A 15,953-nucleotide genomic window follows, 5' to 3' on the forward strand; every position below is an offset into this window, starting at 1 on the left:
AAAACAAAAAATCCTACACTTTCTAAATTTATACCCTAACCCTAAACCCTAAACCCTATACCATAACAAACCCTAAACCCTAACCCTAAACCCTTAAGAAAAGGAAAAAAAACAAAATCCTACACTTTTTTTTAAAAAAAAAAAAAAAAAACCTAACCCTAAAAAACCATAACCCTAAACCCTTAAAAAAAAAAAAAAAAACAAAACAAAAAAATCCTAAACTTTCTAAATTTATACCCTAACCGTAAACCCTAAACCCTAAACCAAAACAAACCCTAAACCCTAACCCTAAACCCTTAAGAAAAGGAAAAAAACAAAATCCTACACTTTTTTTAAAAAAAAAAAAAAAAAAAAAAAAAAAAAAAACCTAACCCTAACAAACCATAACCCTAAACCCTTAAAAAACAAAAAACAAAAAAATCCTACACTTTCTAAATTTATACCCTAACCCTAAACCCTAAACCCTATACCATAACAAACCCTAAACCCTAACCCTAAACCCTTAAGAAAAGGAAAAAAAACAAAATCCTACACTTTTTTTTAAAAAAAAAAAAAAAAAAAACCTAACCCTAAATATTTTCAAACCCTAACCCTAAACCCTAAACCCTTACAAACCCTAACCCTAAACCCTTAAGAAAAGAAAAAAAAAAAAAACAAAATCCTACACTTTTAAAAAAAAAAAAAAAAAAAAAAAAAAAAAAAACCTAAACCCTCCTAAACCCTAACCCTAAACCCTAAACCCTTACAAACCCTAACCCTAAACCCTTAAGAAAAGAAAAAAAAAAAAAAAAAAACAAAATCCTACACTTTTAAAAAAAAAAAAAAAAAAAAAAAACCTAAACCCTCCTAAACCCTAACCCTAAACCCTAAACCCTTACAAACCCTAACCCTAAACCCTTAAGAAAAGAAAAAAAAAAAAAAAACAAAATCCTACACTTTTTTTTAAAAAAAAAAAAAAGCCTAACCATAAACCCAACAAACCCTAATCCTAAACCCTAAACCCTTTCAAACCCTAACCCTAAACCCTTAAGAAAAGAAAAAAAAAAAAAAAAAAAAACAAAATCCTACACTTTTAAAAAAAAAAAAAAAAAAAAAAAAAAAAAAAACCTAAACCCTAAACCCTAAACTCTAACAAACCCTAACCCTAAACCCTCACAAACCCTAACCATAAACCCTAACCCTAAACGCTAAACCCTCACAAACCCTAACTATAAACCCTTTTTATAAAAAAATAAAACTAATTCTTACACTTTCTTAAAAAAAACTAAAACCCTAAACTCTAACCATAAACCCTTTAAAAGGGAAATAAATTCGTACACCCCATGTTGCGTGACATGCTCAACTTTTTTACACGTTTATTTGTTTGACGTATGATTTGTCTTGTCCTCTTAATCCTATACAGAGGAATATGGACAAGTCTTGGATGTCAACACCTAGGGGTACGACACGGTATAACGACGGGTGTAGGGCGTTTGTGGCATTTGCCGTTAGTAACTGTACGGCCGTCGATGGAAAAATTTACTGCCCATGCAAGTATTGTCGAAATAACCAGCGTCACCCTCCAGATTACGTTCTTGCTCACCTGACTGGAGGTAGGGGGATGAATCCGTGCTACAATTTGTGGTATATGCACGGCGAGACTACGACTGGGTCCGCTATTCCTGGTCAGTGTTCGAGTTATCACAGTGGCACAGATACTGCTGCCTGTAGCACTGAACATGGTGAAGTCACAGAACAGGAGGGTGTCGCCGTGGAACAGGATGATAACATGCACGCCATGTTGCGTGACGCCTTCGGCGTGTACGATGTTCCTGAAGCCGTCAGTACTCTTCCGCAACAAGAACAGGATGATACCTCTTGCGGGGACGCATTGAAGTACCAAGAGCTGTTAAAGACCGCCGAGAAGCCCCTTCACCCTGGTACAAAGCATAGTAAATTGAGTGCTACTGTACACATGTACAATTTGAAGTGCGTTGGAGGTATTAGTAACAAGATTTTTTCAGACATTCTCGAATTTATCAATCAGTTGTTGCCTCCTTGCGATGAGGCATTGCCAGATAACACGTATGAGGCGAAAAAGTTTTTAAGTGGCATGGGTCTAGGGTATGAGAAGATTCCGGCGTGCCGTAATGACTGTATGTTATTCTGGAAAGACAATAAAGAATTAGATTCATGTACCGTATGTGGAGAGTCTAAGTGGAGGGCTGATACACATGTAGATGATGATGGTGAGATCATATCAGCGAGAAAAAAACGCCCGGTGAAGATCTTGAAGTGGTTTCCACTCATCCCACGGTTGCAGAGGTTATTCATGTCTGAGCATACTGCGCCCCATATGAGATGGCATGCAGAAGGCCGCACTAGGGATGGCGTATTGAGGCACCCGGCCGACGGTGAGGCATGGAGATCGTTCGACATTTTACATCCAGATTTTATGGCAGAGAGTAGAAACGTCCGGCTTGGTTTGACAGCAGATGGATTTAATCCATTTGGGAACATGAGCACATCCCACAGCACATGGCCCGTAATGCTTGTGCCGTACAATTTGCCACCTTGGATGTGCATGAAACAATCGTCCTTCATCCTTTCCTTGGTTATCCCTGGACCGAGCTCACCAGGTATGGATATTGATGTTTACCTTCAGCCATTGATTGATGAGTTGCTGGAACTGTGGAATGTAGGGGTACGAACATTCGATGCTTCAAAGAAGGAAAATTTTATTATGCGATCTCAGTTGATGTGAACGATAAACGACTTGCCAGCGTATGCAGATTTATCTGGTTGGCCTAACAGGGGTGCGAAGGCATGTCCTTGCTGTATGCAATCGACGCGTTCTATACGCTTAAAGAACGGATGCAAATTTTGCTATATGGGGCACAGGAGATACCTGCCGCCTGAACATCTGTGGCGGCTTAACAGGAGGACATTTGACGGTACTGAAGAATTTGACAGCGCACCGATTGTGCCATGTGGATACGAGGTTCTCCAACAGTTGGACGGAGTTGCGTTTGGGGATGAGACCGCGGGTAAGAAGAAGAAACGGAAGAAGCGGAAGAAGGGTGCAGGGAGTTCCGATGTTATATGGAAGAAGAAAAGTATATTTTTCAGATTGCAGTATTGGAAAGACAATTTGCTTCGGCACAATCTTGATGTTATGCACATAGAGAAAAATGTCATGGACAATATACTTGGCACTATTTTGGATATAAAAGGGAAAACGTAGGACAACTTGGCAGCTCGACTGGACTTGCAGGAAATGGGGTTGAGACCTAAGTTGCATCCGTTCACGGCCGCCAACGGTAAAACGTATATTCCCGCTGCCTGTCACACAATGTCTAGAGAGGACAAAGAAAATTTTCTGAAGGTTCTTCGAAATGTTAGGGTCCCGGACGGATACGCTTCGAACATTTCACGATGTGTTCGGCTCAAGGACCGTACAATTTCCGGCTTGAAGAGCCATGATAGCCACATACTGATGCAACAGCTTCTCCCAATTGCACTGCGTAAGTCATTGCCTGATAAAGTGGTTAGACCTCTTGTGGAGATTTCTGCATTTTTTAGAGGCATATGCTCAACAAAGCTATCACAAGAAGATATGGATCGACTGCAGGGTGACGTCTGTATCACTTTGTGCAAGCTAGAACAGATATTCCCTCCAGGGTTTTTTACCAGCATGGTCCACTTGGTCGTGCATCTTGTGCGCGAGTGTAGACTGGGCGGACCCGTGCAGTATAGATGGATGTACCCGGCAGAGAGGTAAAATTCGGCGTAATATGTAAATAAATATTTTTATTTAATTGTAATCCTAATTGACGACAATTAAATTGTCGTGTATGTGTTTAAACCAGGAGTCTGGAGAATTTCAAAAATAATGTGCGCAATAAAGCAGCTCCTGAGGGGTGCATTGCGGAGGGGTACATAGCGACCGAGCTGGTAACGTTCTGTTCAAGGTATCTGAATAACGCACCAACATTCCACAACAGACCTCAGAGAAATCCTGATGGATCCAAGGGAGCGGGCACGCGTGTTACCATGAACCGGTTGATAATGCACCAGATTCATCGTTATATTGTGTTCAACTCTGATGAGTTTCACAATTTGCGGACGTAAGTAGTCCTAACCTCATATTTAGCAGAATTCGAATAAAAGTATTAATAACAATTATTACATAATTGTATACGCTGAATGTAGGATGCACAAAGACGCGCTTAGGCAATCATGCACTAGGGGTCGCATTACGGAGGCTCTTATTGAAGCACAACATCATGAGCAGTTCTGCGAATGGTACCGTGCATATGTAAGGAAATAGTTGTAAATTTGAAATTGGATAAATTTATGCGGGTTCAATATAATTACCCAATGTGATGTTTACTATTTGTAATTAAAACATAGGTCGATGGCCTGGACGATCAACGTAGGGAGGAATTGGGCCACAAGTTGGTTATGCGTTGTAGAGGGCTAAAGGAGACAGCGGTGAAGTACAACAGGTACGTGGTAAATGGAAAATTATTTCGCACGCTTGCTCATGATGTGGGAAGGAGGACTCAGAACAGCGGCGTATGTGTTCCTACCGTTGAAGGCGAAACGTACTACGGGCAGTTAACCGATATATTTGAGGTCGAGTACTATGACAGGACTACGTACGTCCTATTTAAGTGCAATTGGGCAGACCCCACGATGGACAGAGGATTCACAATAGACGAGTATGGCCTAGTGTTTGTCAACTTCAATCACCTCATCCACAGGGGAGAACTAATTCAGGACGAGCCGTACGTGCTTACATCTCAGGTGGATCAAGTATTCTACGTAGAAGATGGAAGGAACCCAAATTGGGTTTGTGCGGTTAGGACCAAACCGCGCAACGTATACGACGTTGGACAGGAGGATGGGAGTAATGAGGATGGTACAACCTACCATGAGTGCGTACCGCTCGTACTAGCCACTGATGACCTACCAGATACGAATGATGAATTCGAGTACGACAGGCCCGACATAGATCCGATTGAAGCTCCCGTGATACAATGATTGATGTATTTGTTGTGAGTATAATTAGCTTGAACTCAATACACTTGACTGATATATATATATATATATATTGTTTGTACAATTCGCTTGTACTCAATACAAATTTTTATTAATTGCATAAATTTCGTTGTTCTTTAGTATGTTCATTAAAAACATAATAAAAAAACATATTCTAATTAATTTGTCTGCATTTGTTCGCAGGTATTGATGGACCAGAGACCCCCTCATTATGCGTATCGGGCACCTAGCCCACCCGTGCCCCCCATGACCACGCCCACTGTTTCGACGGCATTGTATTCTGCAGCGTGGCCACACCACCCAGACGGGGCTTATAGACCATTGTTGCCGGGTACGGTGGCCGTGCCCACGTCAGATCACGGGCAGACCAGCACAGCTGGACCTTGCAGCTCTCCATTGCCGGAGCTGCCGACATTATCTCAGATAGGGTTCACCCAACCGGGTAACGCCTATCGATGGTGGGTGAGAGAGGGGATGGGGTCACAGGGTTATGCGCCGTACTTTCCGTATACGTATAGTGGACCTATGACGTGTAACCCTGATAGTGAGACGCAGGATGATAGATTTCCACTGTCACAGACCGGGGAGATGCAGATGCCGGCCATGGGGTTGGGACAGATACCGGCACAGGCGGCGATGCCTGGCCAGATTTTGGGGCCGAGACAGATGCCAGCATCGGGGGCGAGTCAGGGCCCGGGGCATGTAGAGAGCCAGATGCCTTTATCTGGTGAGAGCCAGATGCCACTTTCTGGTGAAAGTCAGATGCCAGATGTGGGGGGGAGCCAGAGTACCCATGAGGAGGACGTTGCGATGTTGGGCACCGATCAGTTGGCCCCCGGTAGTCCTCAGGATATGGATTCAGATGATGATCAGCAGGATCCACAAGCCGGAGGGGTTGGCGAGGAGGTTGCGGGTGACCCAGCGACCCAGCGACCCAGCACATACGGATTGAGCAGATTTGGTTGATGGGTAAGTACATATTTAGACATCCTTAAAACTCATATTCTGTTACCAAAATATTTTTTTTTTGGTTTTGAAATAAATAAATATTTGATTACAAATTGTTTATATATATATATATATATATATATATATATGTTCTTTAATCTTATGATTAAATGTTGAATATTTCTTTCATTAGGGTACAACCCAGACGAGACCATTTATTATGAGGTGATTGACGACCCAGCGAGAAACTGGGTCCTCCCGAGGGGGAAGAAGGTTGTATTGCAGTACAATGCTGCTATACAACCTGTAGGGCGGGCCTGCAATCGATTTCGGCGGGCTGAGGGCATGCTGATCAGGAGTGGGTCCTACATACACATGCGGGACGAATGGGCGAAGGTAAATAGGCAGATTAAGCAGGCAATGTGGGACGCGCTGATGGTATGTCTATGAATATAATTTAATTATTTATTTGAATTAAACTTGAGATTAATGTTTTTCTTGAAGTTTTTAAACCTATAAAAATGTGTTGAATGTGCAGGAGGAGTTCTATCTACCTGTATCAGTAGACGCGCGCAGGGCACAACAGGAGGCTTTATGTGATATTGGCCGTAAGCACCGCTCGTGGAAGTCGAGGTTCAAAACCAAACTATGTATTAGAGACGGTGACACGCCCGAGAGTATCCGTGCGAGAATGCCGGACAATTTTTTTGGCAACTATGACGCAGAAGATGTAGAGTTCCTGCTGAGAGATTGGTGCCGTGAGCAAAAAATCGTATGTAGGCCAAGAAAATGTTGTGGTTTTTTAATAACAGTTTATTTAATTTTAGTTTTAATTTAAGTGTGTCAATGTTTACATTTTTATTTTCATGTTAAATGCGTAGGCAACCTCTGAACGGATGAAGAGGCTGCGCGAGCAGAATGACCTTCCTCATTGTACGGAATCTAAAAGTTATGTCAGATTTAATCACAAGGAGGTATGAAAATATATATGTTTATGTTATATATATTTGTTGCTAATTGTTTTTATTTTTCTTTATACTATTTTTATCGCTATCTGTTTGTTATATATGTCAACTGCATGACGACAGACATGTACATCTGGCACGCCCCCCACTCGCGCCGCGTCGTTCGTGAAGACCCACACAAGGAAGGACGGCACTTACGTGAACGAACGTACACGGGTCCTATGCGTATGCTACTGATTTAATTTACTATTATTTTTAAAATTATGTGTGATTTGTCATTATTCAATATATGACTTTTTCATGTTGACGACGTACAGGAGAGGATGACACAGAGTTTATCCAGTGATCCAGCCGCCACGCAAAGCGTCTCCGCAGACACGGTGCGTTGGGCACCGAACGACGCTTACGAACAGGCGGTTGGGAGGTCTGAGTATGCAGGGAGGGTTCGGCAGGTTGGGCCGAACGTCACACCTGTTCGGGGGACATGTTTCTCATATAGGCCTCGGTCACAAGGGGGACCATCTCAGGGCACGTCTCGGGATTGGGCCGAACACACTCGAAAGATGGAAGAGATCCAAGCGGAGCTACAGGCTGAGCGAGCGAGGAATGACCTATTGGAGCAGCGCCTGTGACAAGTTGAGGTCTTCATGTCCTCCATGGGAGCATCAGCACCATGTCTTGGTACGCCTTCACCTGCACACGTAGGTAGTACGTCGTCTGTTAGTAGTGCATCTGCAGGTATGATTTATATTGTGTGTAGGACAAAATTAATTTCAATTTGTTTTAATTACCCCTTTAATTTTGCAAGTAATATTATATACTTTAATTGTCTATATTATTTGCAGGTAATTCGACAACGGTTGGTACGTTGTCGCCTGTTGGACGACGGCTGAGCCAGCATTCCATTGTCGCTACACCTTCGCCCGCTACACCATTCCTTGCGCAGCAATCACCGGTTGGCGAGAACACGCCTGGGACGGTACCTCCTCATTCGCAGGGACGCCCTTCAGATTTGTAGATATTTTGTGTAATTAATTTTTATGTGTAAATATTTGCTTAGTTAACGAGTACGTTATTAACTTATGATTTGTGTAATATTATTTTGTGCTGTTTTTCGGTAAAAGCAATATTGCGTTATTTGTGGTCGGAAATAATAAAATTTGAAATAAAGAAAAATTATTATACCAAATAATTTTAAATAACCAATACCAAAACTAAATTGAAAAAAAAAAATCCAAATTGGATTTTTTATTTAATTATTTAATCGTATTTTTAATTTAATTTAAAAATACAATTAAATAATTAAATTAAAAATTTATTTAAATGAAAAATTCGATTTGGATTTTTTTATAAAAAAAATAACCAATTTGACACTTGTATGTAATACACGTGTCAAAGTGTCTTGACACGTGTATTTAGATACACGTGTCAAATTTGACACGTGTATCTTAATACACGTGTCAAATTGTTTTGACACGAATATTTAAAATACTCGTGTCAAACGGTTTGACATGTGTATTAAGATACACGTGCCAAACCAATTTGACACGTGTATTGAGGTACACGTGTCAAATTTGACACGTGTATCTCAATACACGTGTCAAATTGTGCACTTAATGTCGTGCACATTTGACAAGTGCACGTGTCTAAATGTTTGACACGTGTACAGCACTGTACACGTGTCAAACTGCACGTGTCAAAATGCTGTAATTTTTGTAGTGTATGTAAAATCCAAAATAGTTTGATTAGATTAATTTAATGACCTAATTAATAGTTAAGAAAGGAAATTAAAAGAAATTTAGTGCCAATTGTCTGATAGGAGCTTATTAAAACACATGGAAGCTGTAACGATTCAGATTGAGCTATGATTAATTCTAATTTAAATTATTGTAATTACCTTTTTCCAAAATATAAACATACTATCCTAAGATCTAGGTCCGTATCAAATCCTAAAAGTTTGCCTAGTAAATCCCTTTTCTTTTTTCTTTTTTCTTTTTTTCTTCTATTCTTACATCTTTAAATTATGGAAAAAATGCAAAAATGGTCAATTTTATTGGCTTAATTTACAAATTGCTCCATGTGATATAAAAAATAATTCAAAAGACCCTGTGGTAGGTGAAAATGACAATTTACTCTTGGTAGTCAATTTTCATCCACATGCAACTCAACAATTATCCATTCGCAGGTTGCTACGTCAGGCCCAATAAAAATGCGACATGCGTCACTCTTTAATTAAAAAAAATATAAATATGTAAAAGTAAAAAAACTTATAAATATATAAAAGTATAAGAGTTAAAGAAAAAAAAAAAAAGGGGGGGTCATCCACCCCTTCATTTTTTTTCTTTGTTTTAAAAAAAAAATTAATTAATTTTTTAGTGTTTTAAATTTATATTTTTCATTAAAAAAGTGACACGTGTCGCGCTTTTATTGAGTATGACATGACAATCAAACAGATTCTGTTAAGTTATGAATATAAATTTACTCTAATAATTAAATTGATATTTTTTCCTAACACATGAACCTCTAAATTATTATTCATACTAAAAAAAACGATTTGTAAATTACATAAATTTTAGATTTATCTCTTACATTATTTATAAAACTTTATCCTTTAATGGACAATTTATATGTCATCATCGGAGAAGATATGTGAGAGAAGAAGTCAGACGTGGTCGGGGATATGCTTTTCAGTCCAAGTTGTAACAACCATTAATGCTTGGAATGGGAGCACATGCACTTTTATCTGGACAATGTCAGATCGCTAGCGCTGGTCAATTACCGTCGGCATGCCTCTGTCAATTGAAAGCATGCAATTTCAAGTTACACGAATCTATGAAATCACGTTCTTAGTTCATATTTTATAAATTTAAGGTTTCTTAAATTCCAGTCTGTTTTTAATATACTTAATTTTCCATACATATGCAGTAAAATAACTATAGCAGAAGATGCGATTATTTATAATATTCACACAAAAAATATAAATATTACTTTCAGACATCCACATTTGCATTATTTTTTTACTATTTGCATCGCGTGGTTGGTGCGGTTGTTAACTGCGGTTATTATCCGCTATCCACAAATAGGTAATGAGCTTATTTTAAATGCTTTCAAAAATAATTTTGATCAATTTTTAGTCTTTAGACTTATTTTGAAAATTATAATGCAACACCGAAAATATGTAGAGCCGAGAAAAAATGGGATGATCAATGATGGATAAGATTTCAAAATATTTATATTAATCAATGCTAACTCACAAGAAACACCCTTTTTTTTTATCCATAATTAATTTTTTACAAATCCAACATAATATGTATATTACAAATTCATAACATAAAAACATAAAATGTCTAAATATAATACATTCATAAGTGAATGTTGATGGCGTTGTGTTATGCTGAATATATGATCAGCTATAATATATATTAATCGCATACTCTAAAACTGCTATATATCCGAATCCATACATGTGGATAGTAATTTTTACTAACTAGATCCGTATGGGCGAATAATAAATGCGAATAGATTAATATCCGCTCGCATGAGCACATAGCACTCCTACAAAAGCCTCTTGTTTTACGGATCCTCTCATGAGAGTTTCTATACAATTCAGATTCTGCCCGATCTGAACCATCACGTTTTAACTTGAGACTTGAGTGACTTGCTGAAGATGGATGCATCATCTCCATCCGTTGAGTTCCTTGGTGAAAAACTAATTGAAAAATAGTAATTCAAACTTTTTTCTTTTAAAATAAAAATCCCAAGCATTTAATTATTAAATGTTTCTTAAAGAATCGGTAAATCATGTTTGGAAGAGCAGTGATCTTAGGTTTTAAACTTACGGACTGAATGAATCCATTGAGTAATATTTTTCTACCAACAGAAAAGAAAGCCTATCCCTGTGCGTGTGTTTTTTTACCAAAAAACTAGCAAAGAACCACTTGCATCGCTTTCATTTATTTTTCTTTAGTATTAAAAACACCTCTTATTTATACTTCAAATAATTATTCAACTTCCTTATTTTGAGGTATTAATAATAGTGTCATGTGAAAATTTAATTATTTTTACTTTCTCACTCGTATTTTTGGGCGAGCTGTTAAACTAGCCTCTTATTTCAACTCGTTTCCAGCCGCTAGAGAGTGAGAAAGGAGAGGGAAAGGAAAAAAGTGGAAGCTTTGAAAGCTTAGTTAAGGAGAAAATTATTATTAGATCAAAATTTAACAGTTATTCATTCTAAATCTAATGATAATTTTAAAAGTTACATTACATTACTTTTTTAGAGATAATAAGAGAGTGACAAAAGTCTTCATTTTAACATTATTCGATCTTTACAATAACATTGGCTTGCCCTAAATCTTTCGTGTCAAAATAATTTCATGCAGCGTCTTGGTAGCATTAATTTGAATTTAGTGTCGATAACCATATTCGGGAGATAAAAATTTCCAAGAATTTTGCTCTTAAAATCTCAAATACAGCCAGATAAATAATCATATATATGTTCTACTGTACTAATAAATAAATACATCAATCACTTTCCATTCACGTTAATTTTAGTCATTACCAAGTTTACAAGATCAATTTGTTCACGTCAGTACTTTGGTATTTGTCTCAAACCATATAAATAATTAAATATTGAATTCTTGTCGTAACCCATCCCACCACCAAGAAAGGTTGATCCATTGAGGGAACATATATATTTTTAAAATATTAATTATTACTTAATATACAGATTACAAATTATGAATGGCAGCTATAGAACCAAATGCCTAATAGAAACGACTTTAGGGAAAATTTCGATTTCTTCTTTTTGTTTAGAATCCTTGCAAAAAAATAAATGAATTACCATGCTATCAAGACTGAAAGTTTTAGAGACTGACGTAATTAATATTAGGGTTAAACACTTTTTTAGTCCCTGAGTTTTAGAAACTTTATTTTTTTAGTCCCTGAGTTTCAATTTGCATCATAGATAATACCTCAGTTTTGGGAAATGACCGAATAAGTACCTCGGTTAACTTCTCCGTCCAAAAACTAACGGCCTGCCACGTGTCAACCTAAGAAGTTGACACGTGGAACTATATCAAAAAATTAAAAATTAAAAACTAAAAATCTTTAAAAATGAATTAAAAAATATATAATAGTAAAAAAAAAATATATTAAAAAATAAAAAAAAAAATTGAGAAAACAAAAAAAAAACAAGCGGTGGCTGAGCCACCCCCCTTGGCCGGTCTGGGGTGGTTCAGCCACCCCTTGACAAAAAAAAAAATAAAAAATTCAAGATCGGTTTTGAATTTTCTTTTTTTATAATTTTTAATTTTTAATTTTTAATTTTTATTTTTTGTCAATGGGTGGCCTGCCACCCCCGACTGGCCAAGGGGGGTGGGTCAACCACCCCTTGTTTTTTCTTTTTCTCAATTTTTTTTTTAATTTTTTAATATATTTTTTTTACTATTTTTATTTTTTAATTCAATTTTAAAGATTTTTAATTTTTTTAATTCTTTTATATAGTACCACGTGTCAACCTCTGAGGTTGACACGTGGCAGGCCGTTTGTTTGGGCGTAAAATATTATTTTCAGTATGACCGTAAAAGCCTCTTTAAATTTTAAAAAACGATTTACGGTTTTAAAAACCGTAAATCCTTTTTCTAGATTTTGCAGGCACATTTGTAGGTATCCGTCACCGTCGAGCATTCGAGTAGGTTGGTAGCTCGAATCTACCATCGAAGGTTCCCAAATTTTGGTATTCAATCGCCAGATTCTAGTGCCGGCAACCGCCGCGGGAATCCGGCTGGTGCCAGAATCTGGCACTGGTTCGCTGGAATCCATTACCGTCACAAGATTTTGGTGACTAGATTCCGGCCAGTACAACCGGATTCCAACCAGTTTGTCAGAATTTGACAAGTACAAATGGCCAGTACAGTTGGAATCCGGCTAGTTTGCTAAAATTCGTTACAAATTTCCAAATTCCAGCCAATTTGGTCGGAATTTGGCGGCTAGCCATTGCCGTCGGATTACGGCCTTCATCGCCAGAATCTAGCAACAGTAACTGAAATCCAGTGAAAGTGGTCAGAATCTTGCCGGCCAGTGACGAAATCTCGTCATCGGTAATTTTTCGTATGAGCCAAACAATGAAAAAAAATTATTTTTTCTGAAAAATAAATTTGTTAAAAATATTTTAGAATGAAATTTTATTTATTTATTTATTTATTATTTATTATTATTATTATTTTATGTTGAATCAAACAGAATATAAAAAAATTTAACAGTGTGTTAACTAGGTGATTGCCCGTGACCAGCAACCTCAATAATTATTACCATTTATCTTAATTATTCCTCCTAGTATTTTTTTTCCTCTATCCTGACAATCTAAGAGCACTAGCAGCAGATTCCCAACAATTTTCCTTAATTTAGGGAATCAAACCACATTTTTTTCCCTATCCAAAAACAGGCCACAACAACTTCCCTTTATCTCTCTCTACATGTTAAAATAATATTTTTTTTATCTTTTACTTTTTTCTTTCCTTTTTTAACTTTATCCCAAAAACATCTTTATTCGACAACCACCGCTCATGAGCTCATCTCCTATATCTCCAACACCAAATCCTCGGTTCTCTCTTAGATTTCTAGTTCTATTTTTTCCATCAAATCCTCCTATTCACACACAAACACACTCAAAAACCCTATTTTATCGTTTTGATTCTAATGGCTACGAACTACTGTAGTGCTAACAACACCAATCGGCCTCCTCGGTGAAGATTTCTCAGTGGACAACTAAGGAGTTCAAGTACGAGGACGACAACGGTAACATTACAAAGCCATCCTTGAAGACCCTTTTCTTCTTAAGGATGGCAGCGTCGCTGGAGATCGGAGCTGTGGCTTCGCGTTCGACGGGGTTCTTGGCGATGGCTATCACTACGACGGAGAGGCGTTCAAAGGGGTTCTCAGAGTGTTGGCCCACTCATTTTCGACCGAGAAATTGCCGATGGCTTTGGGATCAGACAGTGTTCATGGTTTTCTCTGTTTAGATTTCTCTCTATTTGGCTTCACGTTAAAATAATGATCGGAAATTCAACAGTACTCATGGTCGATTCGAGTTCGGCAGGGGCGAGAGAGAGAGAGAGAGAGATCTATTTTTGTTGTTTTGTGAGAAATTTGAATAAGATTTGGGCATTTGTGTTTGCAACTTTGTTTGGTTCATGAGAAAATTGAGGAAGAGAAGATTGTGCAGAGGTTGCAATCACGGGAAGAAAGAGAAGGAAAGAAAGATAAAAAGGAAGAAGAGGAGTGAATCGAGAGAGAAACTTTTTTTTTATTAATATTAAAATAATTTATTAGGAAGCTACAGTACTTCTCAATACATTGGGAAGCACTGTAACTTCTCAATGATCCTCATCTAAAATGAGGAAGCTGCTGTGGCTCGTATTTTACACATTTTTTTTTTTCAAATTTTTCTTATTTTAGGAAATAGAATTACTTATAGGGTATCTGCTACTAGTACTATTACTAGTTTTTTCTTACCTACCAAAAAATAAAAATAAAATAAATAAAAACTAGTTTTTTCGTACCTACAAATAAATAAATAAAAAGAAAAGAAAAAACTAGTTTTTTCTTACGCGGAACAGTAGAGCATGCGATGCAAGCCCCAAATCATTACAAGACAAAGGTGAGCCCCAGCTGGCAGCTGCTGCTTCAGTGTGGACTTGGAGTGTGGAACCCCCGGCCGCCTTTGCTTACTTCTTCTCCCACTTTTGACCTCACAATAATGTTATATATATATATATATATATATATATATATATATATATATACGATGATTTTGACTGGCAAACTACATTTAAAAGACTTATTTCAATCTTGAAATGCATACGCTTCGTAGTAAAATGTTTTATATATATATATGCGTCATTGATTTGATGCATTTTTTTTTAATTTTTTTTTAATTTTTTTTAATGTTCCATCTGCCGTTCTGGTGTTTATTATTGAGTTATCCGCTCCTAACTTATTATTCTTAATTGTTCGTAATTCTTCTGTTATATACTTATTAAAAAAAAAAATGTTTTATGCAATGAGAGAGAGAAAGAAAAAGGGAAATCTCTAGGAAAATGCCATAACTAGTCTCGTGTCTCCGTACAATTATACCTCACAATTCAAAAGTTCAAGAGAGACCAAAATAATGAGCCCAAAAAAAAAAATAATAATAAAACAATTCTGGCTGGGTATCATACTATCATGCACACCTAACCCCAACCACTTTTAAAAGTGTCTTAATTTTCTAACCACAATTATGAAATGCAGGAAAATGTCAAAAATGCATATTCTAATGCTTGATTCGTACTTATATATACTCATCCGATCGATGCTATATATCGTTTTCGATCTGTTTGGGTTTTCTTTTCAAATATTGGATACTGGACAGTGATAGTTCCAAGGTTCGAGATCCAATCCAAATGACCAGATAAATAAATAAATTACTAGTTACTTAATTATGCTTCATTTATTTTGACATAAAATCTTTTCTGAAAATTGTTTTTTCTATTTTTTAGCATTTGGAACGATGAAAAATAGTGGTCAAACTGAAAATATTTTCGGTTAATCAAAAAATCTTTTATTTCTATAAAATAGTTTTCGTTTTTGAAAATTGTAAATTATTTTTGTTAGAAATAATTAACATATTACTTAATCTAACATGCGCAGCGGAAAACGAATAAGACAGGATTCAGGCTTACCTCTAGCCATATTTGCTCAAGCGTCTCCACGATCCATCTGAAGAACAAGAAATATTATTTGAGGGATCTTCTAACCTATGCCTATTACCGAATTGCGTACTGATGGTGTACACAGGCTGTTTATTTATAGGCTAGGTCAGGGACCCTCAAAATGGTAAACACCGTATTTGTTTCCTTCCATCAAGGAAACAATATCGTTAATTGATTTTAAAATCAATTAACCGATTCCATATTTACGGTAATCTAAATAAATAGAAATAACCATAATACCGTATAT

The sequence above is a fragment of the Alnus glutinosa genome, chromosome 11 (assembly GCF_958979055.1).
Source record: "Alnus glutinosa chromosome 11, dhAlnGlut1.1, whole genome shotgun sequence".
Taxonomy (NCBI): domain Eukaryota; kingdom Viridiplantae; phylum Streptophyta; class Magnoliopsida; order Fagales; family Betulaceae; genus Alnus; species Alnus glutinosa.